The 7024-nt window shown below is 43.7% G+C and overlaps 1 non-coding gene across 1 annotated transcript; it reads right to left on the reverse strand.

Annotated features, from left to right (window-relative positions):
- Window positions 1-243: 243 nt before the first annotated feature.
- Window positions 244-325, reverse strand: trnas-uga (transfer RNA serine (anticodon UGA)). The gene has a single exon. It is a non-coding gene; the product is annotated as a tRNA-Ser (tRNA).
- Between the last annotated feature and the right edge of the window lie 6699 nt (window positions 326-7024).

The following is a 7024-nucleotide window of genomic DNA, read 5'->3' on the forward strand; positions in this document are numbered from 1 at the left end:
TGAATTTTTACTTCATGTAGTTCTTGGCCAATCGAATTGTTGCAGATTCCTGTACAGCATAACTCGCTTCTGTGTTACTGGTTTTATCGTAAGCTGGAGGGTTTATGCTGTGTCATAACGAGTCTAAACAAATTTGGCAAAACAAGTGTGCATCTGTGCAGTTCTTTGAGTGAACTGGAGATTTGCACCATTCATGACCTGGATGAAGTGATTCTCCAAAAGCGAAAGGCTACCAAAATTCTCCGTAGTTGACAGGATTCGAACCTGCGTGGGAATGCCCCAATGGATTTCAAGTCCATCGCCTTAACCACTCGGCCACAACTACATCCGAATGCACAGAGTTCTCATTTCCAGGTCTCTGTCCCTGGGGAGATTAGCAGTAGTGAATCATTGTTTGGTTTATTTGCATTCAAAACTCACAGCTTTCAAATCGATGAAATGTCGGGACAAAGTGGGTCTGGGTGTTCCACCCCGATAGGTGGGATCTATATTCAGCTTAAACGACGGCGGAAAATGCAGAAAATTACTCAGCAGGTCGAGCAGGATCTGGGCTGGGAAAAGGCGATTCAACGTTTCAGAACGTTATCAGAACTCCGTTTTCTCCCAATAGTACTGACAAACCTGTTGACATTCCCCAGAATGTTCTATTTTTTTTCAGATTCCCAACATCCACAGTCCTTTGCATTAGCCACTGAAACGATACAGAAATTCCTTTGTGATTCTGGATAAGATTCCTGGTTGGGGCACATTTTTGTGACCACATTAAAAACCCGGAGCTGTGCAGGAAAGAAAGCCAATGAAGTATGACCAGTGAGAGATCCGACCCTGGAACGTCCCAAACCACCAACCGTTCGGTTAATGGATGAACGTGTTGACCAATTACGCATCAGAGACAGTTTGAACTTACTCATTGTACGATCCAAAAACAGGCTTTTCACGAATTCAAACTTCAGCCTGCCCTTCACGAAGTGATTGATGTCCTGTATCAGTTTTTCTTTTGCAAAATAAATCGTGGGACATTCACTGCAGTGAAGTGGCAACAATCCTGTACCCGCTGGAAACGCATCCACGTCACAGCAACCAACTTTTCTATAACAGGAGTCCTGCTCTCTTCGAGGCTTTTTCGTAACTTGTTTGCACCCGAGTCTTCGCGTGGTCTTGTAGCCGTGGCGAGGTTTGAATTCCTGACGCGCAGGAATGAAAATCCTTTCAATGTCTCAGATTGGTTCATGTCGAGAGAACAGCAGAATCCACAGTCGTGGCCTCTGAAAGACTGGCTGTGTTAAGTGGGACAATCCACCCTTCATTCACCTGTGGTTTCGCTTCCCAAAGAGATTCTAAAGTTTTCCAAAGCTGGAGACACGGGTTCACTGTTATTTTCCCTTGTTTTGTTTTAACCTTCCCAGTGGCGATATTTTCCCCAAACTGCTTCGCAATTCTCCGCCTTGCATGATGTCTGGCGATGAGCAAAGCCCTTTTGTCGAGAAATTACTGAGGTTGGGATTCTTCTCTTTGGAACAAAGAAGGTTAACTGGAGATTTTTATGGTCTGTTTATAATGATAGGGGAGGGCGCAGTGCGGATGGGTGGGTTGATGTTGTGGAGGAAATGTTGCCAACAATCAGTGTCAGTTTCCAGAAGACTGGGACTAAAGACATTTAATGAAAAACGAAATTTGCGAAGAATATATAGAGCCTAATCTCAGGGGAACCGTTAATCCTTTAAGACACGGATGAGGAGGACATTCTGTCTTTGAGAGAGGAGCAAATCTGCAGAATTCTTTACACTGAAGGGCTGTCAAGGCTGAGTATAATCAAGGTTGAGACGGCCGCACAATTAGTCAATTTGGGAATCAAGAAGAATGGAGATAAGGCGGAAAAGTGCCATTAAGAATTAACCAAATCAGACGTGACCTCATTAAAACTTGGAGCTGACCTAATGGGACGAATGGCTTCCATCTGTTCCAATATCTTATCTGTCATTTGGAAACTACGAGAGACAATCGTGAAGAAAGTAATTGCAGGACGTTGAGAAAAGATGATTAGAGTCAAACTGAGTTAACATCATTTGTTGAATGGAAAAACACACTTGACAACTTCGTCAGAGTCCTTTGATCATATTGCAAGCAGAGTTGATCAAATGTTTGTAGGCATTCCGTAAAAGACCGTATCAAAAGCCATGGCACAAGGTCGGAGCTCACGATGAAAAGTTAAAAAAAAAGTCCTGGATTGTCCGTTGTTTAATTGTAGAATTAATCTGGATTATTGCGTATTTTTCAAGTTGTAAAAAAGTAATTAGTACAGTGCTGGAATGGTGAGTCATACGACTTCCATGATTTATATCTGCCTTAATGACTTGATGGAATTTGCAGAGTGAAATGTCCACAGATTTACTGACGATACACAACAGGTGGGAGGACATTTTGCGATGAGGACAGTGGAATCTGGAAATGGTTAGTGACAGGTTGAGTGGGTGGCAATGGAACAGGTGCACGGAGGAGGTTGCAGAGTTGATAGTTTGGAGGGGAGGGTGATACACATGGGTGGGAAGGAAATGGAACAGATGGGACAGGTCATAAGGACGGTGCTGGGCTGGAAGTTTTGAAGTGCGGTCAGGTGGAGGGAGGGGAAATGTGGAAACTGGTGAAATCTTAATTGATGCCATGGGGTTGGAGGTCCCTGATGTGGAGATTTAGCTTTAGAACGTAGAACAATGAAACAATACAGCGCAGCACAAGCCCTTTGGCTTTCGATGTTGCGCCGATCTGTGCACTAATCTAAACTCATCCCCCTATATTATCCCATCATCATCCATGTGTTTATCCAAGGATTGTTTACATCTCCATAATTTAGCTGAGTTAACGACATTGACAGGCAGGGCATTCCACACCCTTACTTTTCTCTGAGCAAAGAACCTGCCTCTGACATCTCGCTTAAACCTATAAATCCTCAATTTGGAGTTATGACCACTCGTACAAGCTGACAACATCTTCCTAAGATAAATAGTTCTACCGTCTACCTTATCTAATCCTCTTATCATCTTGTAACTCCCGGGAGTAGTTTTGATTGCAGAGCTGTAGATTTGATTCAAACGAACAGCTCAGCGAGCAGACCTGCACCCTCAACCTAAACCTGAGTTGCACATCTTCGCAAACCTTGCAAAAATCTTGTAACTCTGTATCAAATCTGCTCTCAGACTTCCTTCGGATGAGAACAGACCCAAGCCTCTCAGATTTTCCTGATAAGACTATTCCTTCAGGACAGGCAATATCTTGTTCTATCTCGTCTGCAACTTTTCCAATGTTTCCACATTCTTCCTGGAATGGGCGACCAGGCAGTTCAAAATATTCCAAGTGGAGCCACACAAGTGTTTTGTTTCGTTGCAGCATGACATTATGCTCAGGAACTCAATCCTCCACCAATAAAACCGACGACGTTGTACTCTTTCGCTAGGAGCACACTGGTTAGTACTGCTGCATTGCAACACCAGCGACGCGAGTTCAATTCCTCCTTCAAGCGGCTATCTGTGTGGGTTTCTGCCCGTTACTCTGTTTTCCCCTCACAATCCAAAAAATGTGCAGGTTCGGTAAACGGGTAAGTGAAAGAAAATGCGTCTGTCTGGGTCGCGCCTCGGAGGGTCGGTTTATACTTGTTGGGCCCCAAGGTCTGTTTCCACACGGTAAGTAATCCAAAAATAATAATCAACCTGGCTTGAAACTATGTACATGGACTCCAAGCTCACTCTTCCCATCCACATTACCAAGAATCTTTCCATTAACTCAGTATTCTGTCTTCCTGTTATTGTTCCCAAAGTGAATCACTTCACATTTAGCTGCATTGAACTTTATTTGCCACCTCTTAGACCAATTTTGCAAATTATTCCAGCTCCCCTGCAACCTGCAACATTTTTCCACGCTGCCCACAACTCCAGCACCTTTAGTGTTATCTGCAAGCTTACTAACTCATTCACCCTATGCCTGCGTCTTCGTCATTTACGAAAATGACAAACAACAGTGATCCTAAAGCAGATCGTTGTGCCACACCACCCCTTACCGGATTCCAGGGTGAATATTTTCATTAGCCACCACTTGCTGCCTTCTCAGAGAAAGCCAGTTTCTAATCTAAACAGCGAAATCATCGTCAATACCATGCCTCTGCATTTTCTCCAACAGCCTAACATGTGGATTCTTATCAAAGGTTCTACAGACGTCATGTACACCACGTCAAGTGCCCTACCCTCATCCACATGCTTGGTCACCTTCTCGAAAAACTCACGAAACCATGTGGACCCTCTGAAATCAAGTTGTTGCTGGCTGAATGATTATACATCCTGTCTCTCATACTCAGTTCCATATTCTTTCCTACAAGAAAGGTAAGGCTCACTGGTCCAAGATTACTTTGGTCTTCTGTATTACCCTTCTTCAACAAGGGAACAACTTTTGCTATCCTCCAATCTTCGAGTGCTATTCCTGTAGACAATATCGAAAATAAAGATCAAAGGCAAAGGCTCTGCAATCTCCCCACTGGCTTCCCAGGAAATCCTTGGATAGATCCCAGCTGACCCAGGGGACTTACTTATTTTCGCCCCTTCCAGAATTGTTAACAAGTCCTCCTTGTAAACTGCATTGTAAACCATCCAGTCTAGTCGCCTGTATCTCAGATTCTCCTCGACACCGTTGTCTTAAACCAATATGAATACTAACAAAAAATATTCGTTAGCGCCTTCCTACCTCCTCTGACTCCACACACAATTCATCACTCCTATTTTTGACTAGTCCTCATCTTCCTCTCGTCGTTCTTTGGTTCCTGATATACACGTAGAATTCCTTAGGGTTTTCTAAGATTCTATCCGCAAGCGACTTCTCATGTCCTCTCCTGTCTCTTCTGGACTCTCTGTACAGGTTGTTCGTAACTAACTTGTAACTCTCAATCGTCCTAACTGAGCCTTCAAGTCAAATCCTAACATAAGCCTCCTACTTTCTCTTGACATGAGCTTTAAGTTCTTTAGTAAACCACGGCTGCTTCATTCGACAACTTCCTTCATAACTGACAGGTACATACTCATCAAGTACACGCGATATCTGTTCCTTTAACAAGCTCCACATTTCAATTGTGCTCATACCATCCGTTTCCTTCCACATCTAGTGCAAACTAAATCTTGCCAAATGTCATCCTAATTGCCTTTTCGTCAGATATACCTCTTTCCCTGCAGTACATAACTATCCTTTTCTACTGCTTAAGTAAACATACAGAACTGTGTTCACGATCATTAAATTGCTCACCTACCTTCATATCTAACACCCGGCCAATCCATTACCTAGTAACAAATCCAATGTGGCAAGTGACTGTTAATAAAAGGTAGTCTGGCCGCAGGTTATGGACTTGTGTTGAGGATGAGGCAGGATTTATCAAAGTTGATAGGGACAAATAGTTTTTCTGTTCACCTCCCTCTGTTTCCCTCACTCGCAGGAGACTGCTATTATCATTTGGTGCAGCAATTGACAGATGATATCTTTGGTTGCTTCGAAACTTCTGAACACTGTGCAAGTGAGTAAAATAGTACACAGGACCAGGCTCCTGTCAGGGAGCCAAGAAAGCATGCATTGTCAGAGGGCCAGAAGTGACGGAACGGCGCTTTCTCTTTCCAGTGCAAAAGGTTAGTGCTGAAAAGGCAGGCGCTCTTGGAGATTCAGTGCTGTGAGAGATGACGCTGTCAGAGCATCAGAACTGAGAATGCAGAAACTCTCAGATGGTTATTGCTGAAGGATCGGTTACTGTAATAGGATAAATTCTAAGGGAGTGGGCACATTCAGAGGGTTAGTGTTGAAGGAGCAGGCACGGTTGGGGGGTCAGGACTGAGAGAGAGGGTACTGTCACAGGTCCAGTACTGAGTAAGTGCCATCGGCGCCCGTTCAGTGTTGGGAGAGTGGGTGCTGTCGGAGGATCAGTGCTGAGGGATCATATTTAATTTATTTCATGCTAATATTTCCAGAAACAAATAATATAGCAGCTGGACATGCAAACTGTCCATCAAAACATTCAATGGCATGTCCGAACATAAATAAATTATCTAAAAACTCTCTCATATTTGAGGACATAGTGCCTGTTTTTGTCACACATACGCTGCCTGTCTGGTCACATACATCATCCCTGTTGTAGTCTCACACAACTTCCCCATGTTTTTCATACATCCTCCCACGCTACATCTTACACACCCACCATATCTTTGTCACACACACCGTCACTGCATGGGACAAACTCTAAGTCTGCCTGTACTGGAGTAGACTTCAGTTTACCCACCCCCAGTGATATGATTATGTAAAAATGGTTAGAAGTTAGAGCGTGGTGCAAATAACGCCAAGGTCGTGAATTCTCACCCGCCCACAACAGATGTATACCCTCTCGTTCTGCACTGCCCCACCTGAGCGAAAGGAACTTATCTACTTACCCGATTCATGCCCCTTATTTTCCTGGATCTCTGTTACTACTTTTCACGCGACTTCCAGAGGGAATTCATTCGCTTGTTCACCTCTTATGCATCGACACTGGAGTTAGCATATCCCCAGCAATATCATAGAGCCATTAATAGAAGCAAATTACTGCAGATGCTGGAATCTGAAACCAAAAGAGAAAATGCTGGAAAATCTAAGCAGTTCTGGCACCATCTGCAAGTAGAGAAAGGAGCTGACGTTTCGAGTATAACTGATCCTTTGTTGAAGATTAAAAAAGGGGAGAATTAGGGAGCTATTTACACCATGCTGACAGAAGGTGAGTCAGGGCTCCAGATGCAAAGGTGATAATGACAGAGCACGGAGAGATTAAAGGGAGATTAGGATCTGCGAATGACCAAGGCTGAAGCCAGTGCTATGTGACAAAATATGTGGGGGATGTGTGAAGCAGACTAAATGGAAAACAGGGGAGAAGCGTAGCAAAGTGGGAAGAGGAGAGGAAAAACGTATTGACAGAGTGGGAAGAGACAGAAAGAGAGACAATCAAGAAATAAAAGGTAAAGAACAGTGAAAAAAA

Source organism: Hemiscyllium ocellatum, unplaced genomic scaffold (genome assembly GCF_020745735.1).
Source record: "Hemiscyllium ocellatum isolate sHemOce1 unplaced genomic scaffold, sHemOce1.pat.X.cur. scaffold_606_pat_ctg1, whole genome shotgun sequence".
Classification (NCBI taxonomy): domain Eukaryota; kingdom Metazoa; phylum Chordata; class Chondrichthyes; order Orectolobiformes; family Hemiscylliidae; genus Hemiscyllium; species Hemiscyllium ocellatum.